The sequence below is a fragment of the Rhinatrema bivittatum genome, chromosome 15 (assembly GCF_901001135.1).
Source record: "Rhinatrema bivittatum chromosome 15, aRhiBiv1.1, whole genome shotgun sequence".
Lineage (NCBI taxonomy): Eukaryota > Metazoa > Chordata > Amphibia > Gymnophiona > Rhinatrematidae > Rhinatrema > Rhinatrema bivittatum.
Window position 1 is genome coordinate 68,814,174 of NC_042629.1, and position 13,001 is coordinate 68,827,174.

Genomic DNA, 13,001 nt, shown 5'->3' on the forward strand with positions numbered 1-13,001 from the left:
CAATGCTCTTGCTGCTGGGAGGATGGGGGTCGTGCTGTCGCCACGTCTGACCCCTTCATCCTCCTCGCGTGTCCTCTTTTCCATTCCGGGGCTGGCAGTTCCCAAATCTTGACCATTTTTTATTTTTTTTTTAATGCCATCAGCCCCGTCGGTTCTTTGACTTTTTCGCTGCTGGATTCTTCCATTCGGATCCCCTGAAACGAAGGCCAGTAAATGAACTGTAGCCGATCCCCTTTCCCTGGCTGAAAGCAGGGCATTCGTGACCCTGCCCTTTGACTGCTCCGGGAGGAGTCTGCATGACCAGTGCTCTGGCTCAGGCAAGAGACCTTGGTAGCCCCGAAAGTTTGCATCTCGGAAGCTTCTGCAGAGGCTCCCAAAGGGAACCAGCCCAGGAGCGATGGGGTGGTCCCTGAATGGGACCTGGAGCATCCGCGTTACCCTGGTGCCCGAGAGACTCAGACGCATTTGCACTTTAGACCCGACCTGTTGCTCTTCAATCCCCAGTCTAGGTGCATTGGTTTTCAGACTCTCTGGCATGTTCAGTACTTGAAGCACTGCTTGGTGCATGCGGACTCATCCCGGGGGGAGGATGGCCATCAGATCCCTCAAGCAGGGGTGGCCAGGTCTGGGTTGCAGGGGGTCCACCATGCATATACATGAATGGAGGCGGGCGCTGCGCGCAGAGCTGTCCCTGCATATCGGCGGTGCCCCTCCTGGGGCTCCCGGGGACAGGAGCTCCCCAGCCCCGGGAAGAAAACATTCCTTAGCCTTCCTCCCCCCCTCCCTCCCTCCCTCCCACCTCCCTGTTGCACGGGCTCATTCCCTCCCCCACCTCCCTGTGTCTCTCTCCCACGCTGCTCTTCTGATTTCACTTAAATTAAGGACCCAGTTAGTCGCCTGCCCGGCGCCTTTCCGGGGGGGGGGGTCACAAGCCAGGTCCTGCCCACCTCCTACAAAGAATGTCAAAGTTGCCCTCCCTGGTTCCTCCGTCTCCATCCCTGTAGTTCCCTCCCCTCCTCTGGGGAAGGGAGGCGGAGAAAGTCCTAGGAAGACCTCCTGCAAGCCTCCTCCTCTCCCCCTACCCCACCACCTCCTCCTCCTCCTCCTCCAGCCTCCGTGTGGGGGTGGAGCAAGCCCTCCGCTCTCTGGATGGGTTAATTAGAGAGCCCGATGGACGGGGGAGGCTAACAAGGAATGCCCCCCCCCCCCCCATGCCAGGGAGCCGGCACCCCCTCCACCCTGCCCAGCTGCAAGGTCCGGCTGGTGACCCCCCCCCCCCCCCCGGTGCTTGGGGGATGAGAAGCGACAGAGCGGCCGGAAAGAGAAAAGGCAGCGGGCGGCGAGTCCGCCCTTCCCAGCCGCGCGGGCTCGAGCGCTGCCGCCGCCGACTTGGCTTTATCTTTCTTCCCCTGCCAGTAAAGCCTGCGCCCTGCCGCCCGGAGGAGGCGAGGGAAGGCAGAGCCCGGGAGCCGCGCGCGCCGCCTCGCAAGGTAAGGACCCGCTTTTTACTGGGGGGGCAGCCCCGCGGGCGCGTGAAAGTGCAGCCAAGTAAGCGGGCGAACTTCGCCTCCCGGCACCGCGCGCAGGGGTCCGCGATGAGCGAAGGTTTGCAGGGGTTAGCGCGCCTGCCTGTCCGTCCCTCCGTCCGCGCAGGCAGCACTTTTCTTCTGCCGCTTTCTCGATTTTCCGAGCTGTGGGGAGCGCTCTGCCCCGCGCTGCTGAGCGCCCCTTCCTGCCCGAGGGACCCTGGCCCTCCACAGCCAGGACAGCCGGGCACCTGCTGAGCACTTCCCCGTGCGCGGAAAAGAGGGGGCAAAAGCCTTAATTTGCCCTTAGGAAAGAGCCCGGGCAGGGAGAGGCCGAGAGGGAGCCCCCAGCAGGACCCGGCGTCCATTCCAGGGACCCCCCCAGCCGCATGAGGCTGCTCCCGGGAGGAGGGGGAGAGAAAACGGGGTACGGCTCTCCCACCTTCTGCTCATGGGAAGGATGTTTAGTGCATAAAGCGGTAGGTAATGTTTAAAAAAAAATATATAGTTTTGGGATTTAGAGCTAAACAAGCATTTCCTTTTCAGATTGCATAAAACTACATTTGACAGGATAGTAAAAGAGGAACAAAACAACTTTTTTTTCCTATTAGGGGTTTGGGGGCAAAAAAACCCCCTTTTCGTTGCATTTTTTTAAATGTTTTAGTGGGTGCTATTTCATTTAGTGGACACTAAAATCAGTCTACAATAACCTGAAACAAAACGAAAATGCAGATCATTGCTTCCCCTAATGGTATCTGAGTTACAGTAACTTAGGTAGATCAGTCCCTCCCCCCAACCAAAGCTTCCAAGCCCCCTGAATGCAGAGCTAATTAACCCAAGGCCAGAAGCCCGCTGCATTCATTAGGTCACTTTGGCAATGTCTCAGCTTCCCCCAGCATCAGTGTGTCCATTGTCTCCTTGTTCTAGTTACATTAAAGTGGTGAACTGTGCGTGTACAGGCCAGCATTTAAAAGTTTGGGAAAGGGAGATTAAGTGATAGGAAGGAATGTGGGAGAAGTCCTAATTCCCCATGGGAGTGGGATGTGATTGTCTCGAGGAATTTGGGCACAGGACGATGGAACACGTCACCTCTTAAGCTGCCAAACCAGTTCCGACCCAGCACAGGCTGTGATTGACTGAAAGCCATTGCCGTCTGAAAGCTGGGCCCAGTCCATACTGGGAGAACTGGTAACCCTACGAGTGAAGGAAATGGTCTAGAGTCTGGCAGCAAAGATTTAATGCTAAAAAAAAATTGCAGGGTGCAAATACCCAAGAGAGCAGTACAGCGTAGGAGTGAAATTCTGTGCACAAAACAAGAGGGAGATGAGGGTCTGATCATATTTGACGATGTTAAGGTGGACAAGCAGGTAGACCAAGGAGACAGCACTTGTGCATAAGGAGAGGACTAGCCAACAGGAAAAAAGGGGTAGTATTGCCTCTGTATCTGTTGAGACCTCATTTGGATATTGAGTACAGTTCTGGAGACCGCACCTTCAAAAAGATATAAACTGAATAGAGTCGCTCCAGAGGGTGGCTACTAAAATGTCAGCCGCCGTCGTCATAAAGCATATGGGGACAGACTTTAAAGACCTAAAGACACACAGGGATATAGGGTACAAATATTAAAATACCTGTAATGAATACTGGAGAGAGACTGGAACAAGGAGCCAAGGGATGAGGTGGAAAGGGATGAGGTAGACTGAGGAGTAATGATGGGTGCATAGGAGCAGTGGACAGTATCAGAATTCAAGGAAGCTGAGACAGGCAGGGAAGATCTCCAAGGGAGAGGAAGGGACTATAAAGCTGAGCAGGAGATATGGATGAGTATCTGCCTTCATGTACTGAGCTTCTATCTTATTACCCTGCTCTGATCAGCTGCAGGCAGGTTTATTAGATCAAAATACTAAGAATAATCCAAACTCAGGAAAGTGGAGTAAAGAAGGCAACACGATTGAGAGCTGTGCTTTTGTGCTTATCCCAATTTCCTAGAAGTAGAATTACCACTATAATTATTTAATAGAAGCATCCTTTGGAGTCATCAGCTTAAAAAGAAATGTCTAAGGAAGTTTTAATCTGTGCTCGTGTCTAATTCCGTGATTGAACTGAATATGTAGGACCTCATCCTTTCCTCATGCTAAAGATCCTTTCAGATGTTTGCAGTCTTATCAGCTGTGGAGCCAGATGTGCAGGAATATCAATCATTGCGCCCATATTGTGTTTATGGGATAAATGATGAGAACATCTGTCCCACAGTGTCATAAAAAGAGAGGGAACAAGCTTGTTTCTGAGCTATAAGCTTGGTAATCAGTCTTCCGTGGAATTCAGGCCAGAGTTACTGGAAACAAGAGTTTGCACAGAAGAGAAGAGAATTGCATTTATGGTGGTTTGGGCGAAGGATTGCTGCGGATCAGTTACACTGCGAAGGGTGACCATGGGGCTACTGTACAGCGAGGAGTTCCTGGGGAGGGGAAACGCACGTAGTCTCATCTGCTAAAGGTTTGGATAAGCGATTAGGGTCCTTCCAGCAAGTTGATGCACAGAGTGACACTGGCGGTGGCATCAAAGGGGAGACCATGTGCTCAATTGAGAGGGAATAGACTAAGGTAGAGGACACTGGACAGCACGAGGAAAGGGAAGCGCAGGAGGGAAAGCAGAAGCTGGAGCTGTTTTAGCACATTACCATCAGTTTTCTGGTAAGCTCGTGCCACTGAGCAGAAAGCAGGTCAGTACTCGGTTGCATAGAGTGCTTGTGTGGTGCTCACAAATGTTAGAGAGACGAGGTCACTGTAGCTCACAAAAGTAATTAAAAAAAATAGACGAATGCACTTTATTCTGAAGATCTCAGCTTTTATGTTTCCACGTGCAAGTGGGAATGATCACCTCTAATTCCTAAAAAAAAAAAAAAAAAGTCACCACCAGTTCAATTACATGGTCATTTCTAAAGTACATTTATTTTTTTCAGAACTCAGAAGCATTCTCAAGTTTCAGTGTAAGTCAAGCTCATAAGACCCTCATTGCTTGCTCTTTCTGTTCTTAATGTTTTCAGCCTAACAGGAGCTTCCACTTACAGAACTGGGTTCTCTGCACACAGAATTCCCTAGGGATGGCTGTACAGTGAGCCGTGAGTTCCCAAAATAACAGCAGCCTGCACTCTCCCCCTACACACGACAGCTGTCCTCACCCAGTATTGTCCATAGCACTGTGCATTTTGTTGCAAACTGCCAGCAGCCGTGAGACTCTTCAGTTCTGCCAAGCAATGTGGTGTTGTAGAAACATTTATTTATTTATTTGTAAACCGCTTGAGCAAGCAAATGCCCTGAGCCGCGTACAATAAAACATACACAGTGTTGCACATATTACAACAAACAGTAGTGACAAAATTACCCAACAAAACAGATGGCTAGAAAAATCTCTTGTAGATGGACCTCGAGATTTAAAAGATTTTAAACTGCAAATAATAACAGCCCCCCAAAAAGTTTTAATGGGAACTAATATATCATCGGTCGCGGCAGAATACTTGCCGGAAAAAGAATGTTTTAGCCATGGCATTAAAAGTCTTTGTGCATTCCGTCATCCATGGTTCATATGGCAAAGTGTTCCATAAACGAGGGGCAGCGACAGAGAAGGCCCGGTCTCTAGTTTCTGAAGGTCATGCTTGACAGAGTGAGGGGACATCAAGTAGTCCGCTCTGCGAGGAGCAACGTGATCTGCCTGGATTGTAAACCCTTGAAAGTGTCTTGGCTCAGGAAAGCAGTTTTATATTTTATCCTCCACTAGTTAGGTAACCAGTGGAGGTCATGCAGAACCGGGGAGATGCACTCCCTCAAAGTGGCCAAGTTCTGTAGATATTGAGGGGCTCTAATAGTTAACATAGGGCATGTTGACAGATGAGAAACATTAGACCCATCCAGTCTCCCCGATTTTACTTGTTTGCGCGATGCCAGAGGTCCCAGTTGATCTCTCCGCCTTCTCAACTAGGGATGTTCTAGGATGCCTAATCCGGTCCCAGAGAAGTCCCTCGCCACACTGGGGTTTCAGGATATCCACAATGAGTAGATATGCACGCACTGCCTCCGTTGTGAGCAAATCTCTCTCGTGCATATTCATCGTGGATATCCTGAAAGCCAGATTGAGGACCACTTGACTTCAGTTACTGTTCTTGTCTCCACGACCTCTGCTGGGAAGCCAAATTTCCATCACCCTTTCCGTAAAGACATTTTTTTTTTCTCATGTTGCTCCCTGGTCTAGTCCTCTGGAACGTCATCTCATGACCTCTTATTTTATGGCATGCTTTCTTCTGAAAAAAAAACCCCGATATGAGCGACAGTCTGTGCTGATGACCATTTAGATTACAGTTTGAGAAATACAGAGGCTGGGGGAATGCTTTGCAGTCATATAAATATTTATACTAAGTCGGTTGGTGATATCTTTGTTGCTTTTATAGTCCTATTTCTGCTCTGGCACTGGGACAGACATTAGTGCGTGTAATGATGTCCCTGTTCATAGGTGTGTTACATTCATTTGCTCGTAATGTCTCCATCCCCTTACTGCTTCCTCGGCACCTAAGGTGGCAGGTGAGCCCTTCTAAAACCACAAACTTTGACCACAGCCGTCACTGACCTGATTTATTGTGGTATAGACAGTGGGTGAGGGTGGCCAGTGAGATCTGACTTCTCTTCTTCTCGTTCTTTCATGAGGGGGAGGGGCTGGGCTTCGCAAATCGCCAAAGAACCTGCATTGCATCACCCTTGTCGCGCTCCCACCTCTTGTGAGCGGTAAAGGGAGAAGCCGTGTCCTGCACGGTTTGGGACGAGTACTTCTTTCATTTAATGTCCCTTTTTACAAATCTGAGTGAGGCACCCAGGGCAGGGCTCCCCCAGCCTGTCTTGTTAACATCCCCACCCACTGCCAGTCAGGTTTTCAGGATATCCAGAATGAATATGCACGAGATAAATTTGCATGCACTGGAAAAACCCTCGTGTATATTCAGCATGGAAAACCTCGACTGGCCGTGATTTGGGGAGCTCTGCCTTTTTACCGTGAGGGGCGGGACACTGGCAGATTTCCTCCTGCTCCTCTGGGGGCTTCCATCTCAGTTGGCACCAGTTTTCTACAGAGGCCCTTGAGATGTAACCTTTTTGCATTGAATCCCTCTGGATTATGGGCTGTGGGCTGCCTGTGGCCCTTAAATAGGAAGACAAGGCTGAAAAAGTGCCGTGGAGGTTCACAGACTCGGCAATGGAACCCGTTTTATGAATAAAGGATGGTGCCTCAACGAACCTCTGTCTATGAGGAGGGGGGCCACACGAAGCCATGATTTTGTTTTCATGCCCCTCCACCACCTTTATTATGTTCTGCACTTTCTGTCTTCCTGTTTTGTCAGATAAAATGCAGGGCGACTGGTCCCAGAAGGCTTGGAATTGGAAATGGTAAAAACCAGGATGGTCTCAGAGTGTCCTTGCTGGACTGGAGGTAGTTGAGAGGTTATTATGGTAATACACAAATCTGCAAAGAGAGCATTGAAGTAAACCCTGATCCACACCGAAGGCATTGAGTATTTCATGAATGCATAAAACCGATTGACCATTCCATAAAGTTCCTTTGCAAGTACACAATGCATGTTTGGACTGAGGGTTTACACTTAGAAGTCTACAAAATCATGAAAGGATGGTTATTTACTCTCTCAGATAATAGAAGGACCAGGGGGCACTCCATGAAGTTAGCAAGTAGCTCATTTAAAACAAATCGAAGAAAATTCTTTTTCACTCAGCGCATAGTTAAGCTCTGGAATTCATTGCCAGAGGATGTGGTTACAGCAGTTAGTGTAACTGGGTTTAAAAAAGGTTTGGATAAGTTCCTAGAGGATAACTCCATAAACTATGATGGTAATTAATAAACAATAGTAGCTTGTGATCTATCTAATGTTTGGGTACTTGCCAGGTTCTTATGGCCTGGATTGGCCACTGTTGGAAACAGGATGCTGGGCTTGATGGACCCTTGGTCTGACCCAGCATGGCATTTCTTATGTTCATTCTTCAAGGCTCTCTTTTTGTGTTGGAGAAAACACCTCGGAACATTTTTTTTTAATGCAAATAACTTTCAAGTGCAGAGAATAGGGACAACACCATCTTTGCACTATCAGAACCATAATTACATTTTTTGTTTTCACCGCAGTTAAAAAGAAGATTGTAGGAAACATCATAAAAGAAACAGTCCTGGGAGATTTTGTTCTTTTTAGCAAAAAAAAAAAAAAAGGAGCCTCGTTATTGCACTTTTCCAGGACCCAGAATTACTCCTTGGTGGAATTCTACTGAGAAATCCTCCCCCCTGATATGTTTCCATCTGTAAATCTGTTAGGCTTTCCTCTCCATCCAGCTGGGCTAATGGAGTCTGCTTTCCACTACTGAGCTGGAAAGGCATGTTGGAAAGTGCTTCCCTTCCCCCCTAAATTGAAAACTTCAGTGCAGATTGCTCAGAGCGGTTGAGCATAACTGAAAGCAAATTTTTGGTTGGGAAAACAACTTGCAGGAATTAAAAACAATAAAACAAAATGCAAAAAGCTTTGGCAGCAAAGTGAAAGCTGGTTGGAAGGGTTACGGTGCTCGCGCATCTCCTGGGTAGGCACTAATACCCTTGCCTTATATGTATTTAATTATTTAAACATTTCTGTATTCCCCCCTCCCCCTCCCCCTCCCCCTCCCCCTCCGTTTTCAATAATGTTGAACAAGGCAGATTACTAAATTTCACATACAATACCGAGGTAGAAACAAACAACAAAACTATTACAGCACTGTCAGAGTAGGACAATAATGGTCTGCACCGGAGCAATGGGTAGAACAGGTTTAGGCAACGCAGGCCCTTGAGTGCCACAAACAGGTCTGGCTTTCAGGATATCCACCATGAATATGCACGGGATAGATTTGCACACACAGCCTCCATTGTATGCAGATTTATCTCTTGTATATTCACGGTGGGTGTCCTGAAAGCCAGACCTGTTTGTTGCACTAGAGGACCATAATTCAGCAATGAGTCTGGAGCAGCAGTCCAGTAAGCGCAGCACCTTCCTTCAGTAGAGCTTCTTGGCAAAGAAGTCAGCTATATTTGCAAAAAAAAAAACCCCAAAATCCCTAAAACAAAACACTGAGGGGACTGTGTTTGTTTGGCCGGTCTGCTCTCATAAGTGACTAGATCTTACCTCACTATAGTGTAGGATTAGTGCACTTTCCAGTATTCTGCTCTTTTGAGCTCCTTCAACAGAATGCTTTGACAGGCACCATATAAGCTCCAGTTTCCACCCACTACTGGTGAGTGGTCCTTTACTGCAGGGTTACAGACTGACTACATCTTATTACGGAGTCGGAGCATGGGATACAGGTCATGGCATTCATGCAGAATAACAGGGTAAGCCTCCCCACCCAGCCAGGTGAGCTGATTACCATAGAAAATAAACCAGAATTAGACCCATCAAGGACTTTGGTTTCATGGCACATTTAAGATAAGAGACCTAAATAGATACTTAAATAAAAAGGGACCTAACTGAACAGTAATAAAATACCACTGTTAGGTGTATATTGAAAGAATAGAGAGCCATACATGGAAAGCATTCCAAAATTAACAAGCAGAAAACAGGTGCAATAATTAACTTAACAAAAGAGGGTGGCAAGCAAACATCTGCATTCTACAGCGAAGCTACTGTAAAATGTAAATTGTAGAATCCAAATATTGTTCTCTCTCTAATGCTTACTTTGGTGTACCTGTACTTTTGTGCATGCGGTAGAAGTTAATTTTCTACCCTCTATTGAGTTTTGTTTTTCATCTTTTAGCACGATATTCATGAGGGCTGTTTAAACCACATGCTCACACTTATTGCTAAGTATATTCTGAACAAATGTTTGTCCATGCTAGAACTCATCTCCGCAGCATAAGGGTTAGAACCAAACCCTGTGTTTGCAACTCTGATTTGAATAAACCTTTATTATTGCAAAATATTCCGCAAACCACTGAGATGAAAAGCGCCTGCCTGTTCACCATGGTTAGCAGAAAGCAGATACTATCCTCGGCTGGCAAGGGTGGGGATCATGGTCAGGGTGGGGCAAGCACAGAGGACCCTTCCTTCGTGGAGGGAAAATTAGGCATAAGGCAGAGATAAGCAGGATCTGTGGTACTGCAACAAGTAGAGGAAATAGACCAGTTAGGCCTTCTAGGTTTTTTTTTTTATCACCATCCTCTTCTGTTTTTCTTTTTCTGTAAAAATTTAAATCAAATCTTCAGTCTCGCTTGGTTTAGCCTAATGTACTGAGATATTGAGAGGAAATGTGTGAACAATTCAAAACAGAATTTGATTTCAGCCTGGTTCAAGTTTGATGGAATTTTTGGAATTTCCCCAGATCAGCCAAGGAAAATCAGTGAGGTTATTACAGGGAGGATTTGGGGAAAGTGTGAAAGAAATTCAATATGTTCAAAGCAGATTTTTAAAAATTCACTTTTTTTTGTGTGTGTGCGTGTGAAGTGGATCTGCAATCTGCTAAACCCCAGCTACCAATTTTTCAAATGTGTGTTCCAGATTCCTACCGAAAGGTGAGATGAGCTTTTGAATTTTTGCAGGTGCGTTGACTTTTTTCGACAAAACTATTTTGAAGAAGCTTGCGCATGTCTAACATTGAGAACTGCGAAGTCCATTTTCAAAGGATTTGGGGGTTAAAGCTCCTGAACTGGTCCTTTTGAAAAAGTGGGTGGCAGGTGGAGGAAGGGGAGCAGAGGTGAAAGTTAGGAGCTTAGCACTTATTTTCAGTTCTAGGAACCTAACTTATACTCTCAGATCTGGACAGTTGAAGTGAAGGCCTAAATGTAAGTTCCTGGGTTTTAGGATTCTAGATTTTATGTGAAGTTTTAGCTGAAACCTTGGGTACCTAAATGTAGGAGCTCAGGGTTTTTTTTTTAAATTTTAATTTTTTTAGACTATAGGCTTCTGAATGGTTTGCAGGAAACTGAATTTCAACTATATTGCAAAATGGATCCTTAAATAGTCTTTGCTCTTGTAACTGGAAGCAGCTTAAGGGCATTCATATTTTGTTTGGGTAAATAAAATGTTAAACTGTTTTTTTAAAGGTTAGAGAGCAGCATATAAACCTGGGGTGGTTAGGAACTGAGAACTCCCTTTCAGTAAGGAATTTTGCATAAGTGTAATCTTCTCTCTGAAAGGTGAGAGGCACTCCAGAAAATGCCAGGGGTGAGCAGACTGTGTCATAACTGTGCTGTGATATAGACACTGCTCTCAGAGGAGGTCTAAATAATGCATAATTGGCTTTTCGTGGAGGCTTGAAATACATATGGGGATCAATTAAAATCAGAAACCTTTCCGTGTAAGATGGAGGGGGAATGTGGACAGTCTAGCACTGCCAAAACTCTTCTTTCTCTAGGACATTTTGTAAATAAAACGTCCTTCTGCTTAATCGTTTTGACCTCTGTTCTGCGGATGGGGCCCTCGTCATTCCACACAGCTGGCAGACAAAGGATTTCATTGTAATGTAGTAGCTGTCAGCAGTTAATGACCTTTTGGCCCACCCAGTCTGTCCACTTGTCCCTCCCTATGCTAGCGGGGTTTCCCCCACAGTATGCAGACTATGCCAACGTCTTCTCCAAAACGCAGGCTGAGACTTTGCCCTTGCACAGGATTTATGACTGTGCCATTGACCTGCTGCCTCATTCAGAACCGCCTGGTGGCAGAGTATATCAGTTATCCATCCCTGGCCATCATCTTCCCTTAAACTGAACACGTCCCCTCTGTCTGTCCTACCCATCCTTGAATTCTTCCACTGCTTAGGTGTTATTTGTTATAATTGTGGGTGGATCCTTGGGCTGGTGGCAGATGACCACGCCCACGGAGGAAAATCCCGAGAGGGACCACCGGTCAGGCTCAGAGTTGGGAGACAGACACACACTAGTTCTTTTATTAGACAGTATACTGAACCACCAGAGGTGGCAGTAGTGAGCTGGAAGAGCCCAGCTGGGCTGTAGTCCCTCAGGCACTGGAACAGCGATCCCAGGATGGCTGAGCTGTAGAGAAACTGAGATAGTGAGTAGGCAGAGTATGCAGAGTTCAGGTACTGAACCTGATAACACTCACAAATTGGTCTCTTGGAACAGCCCAGGAGCTGGAATGAAGTAGGCCCTTGAGCGAGTACCTGGTTCCAGGGAAAGCTCTGAGAGAGCGATGGTAACTCACTGGTGTTGTAGGCAGCGGTGACTTCCTGGCAGAAGTTATATTCAGTAGCAGGTCCAGGAACGTGGGCCCTCGAGGAGCGAGTACCGGTTCCAGACTGCGACCTGCAGAGTAGCAAGGTATGCGGAGAGCGAATCCCATCCACAGCGATACCTGGAGGCAGCTAGGAAAACCTGCCTTGCTAACTCGAATGGCTAGCAAAATGAGAGACCATAAATATCTGGCGATGATGACGTCATCTCAGGGGGACGCCCCTGAGGTTCGCACCACAGCTGGTACTTGAGTCGGGGCCGCGCTGTGTGCATGACCTTAGGCTTCAGGAGAAAATGGCGGAAGGCAGCGTCTAGCTGGTCCAGGGACACCGGAGGAGGTCGGCAAAATGACGCCGCGACAGCCAAACTTCCATCAACCAAAGAGGGAGTCACCAAAGAGGTAAGGAGGGCAGAGTGGAGACGTCGGGCAGCGACGGTCGCCACATTAGGGTCTATAACACATGGGAAAGAGCGCCTTCCGAGTGGCTCCTAGCCAAGCATGAAATGACACACAAGTGTCAGTGTGTCCTCTGCCCATAGATTTATCCACCCCTTTGTATACAGATCACTCAGAACATCCAGTATGGCTATAATGTACAGGAGAGAGGTGCCAGTGTGCGGCTATGGCACAGGCCACTTCCTTGGCGAGATGTGAACCTGAAGATGAGCTTGGTATACATTCCAGATAAGCCACTTTTCCATATTCCCCCCTCACACACACACACATGGATCCTTTGCTTTGTGTTGTGCAGCGTGTGGATATAGGTATATGCTACCCTAGGAGGGGTGTTGTGGGACATGAAACCTCAGAGTTGTGAAAAGCGTGGTCCTCCTTGATCTGCGGTATTATATTAGGCAGTGAGGGCAAGCAAAGTGTGCAAAAGAGATGAGAATCTTCTTTTTGCTTCTATATGGATCTCACCTTTTCCTAACTCATGTATAGAATTGTTGTGAGAAGTATGAGCAAGATCTTTATCCATCAGAATGTGTTACACTTTTTTTTTTTTTTAACTCTTTTTCCCATATAGATTGTTATGGGGTTTGCCTGCTCAAGTGCTTTTGAACATATTTAAAGTAGGCAGCATGGTGACTGATGTGTGGATAAGAGGTCTCTCTTTATTTATTTATTATTGCCCTCTTGTTTCAGCTGACCTTACAGTGGGAGTGCACTCTGTGCTGCCTCCACCTAATTCCAGACGTTGGTGATGTCAGGAGAACCAC

General features: G+C 47.1%; 1 protein-coding gene across 2 annotated transcripts in view; it reads left to right on the forward strand.

Annotated features, from left to right (window-relative positions):
* Positions 1-979: 979 nt before the first annotated feature.
* Positions 980-13,001, forward strand: part of GPR153 (G protein-coupled receptor 153) — a 67,475-nt gene continuing 55,453 nt past the window's right edge. The window contains exon 1 of one of the 2 annotated variants that reach the window (XM_029578375.1): positions 980-1,490. The gene's annotated coding sequence lies outside the window, so the exon portion shown is untranslated. Of the gene's footprint in view, positions 1,491-1,574; positions 2,006-13,001 lie in introns of those variants that run through there. The other variant, XM_029578376.1, reaches the window with a different exon arrangement.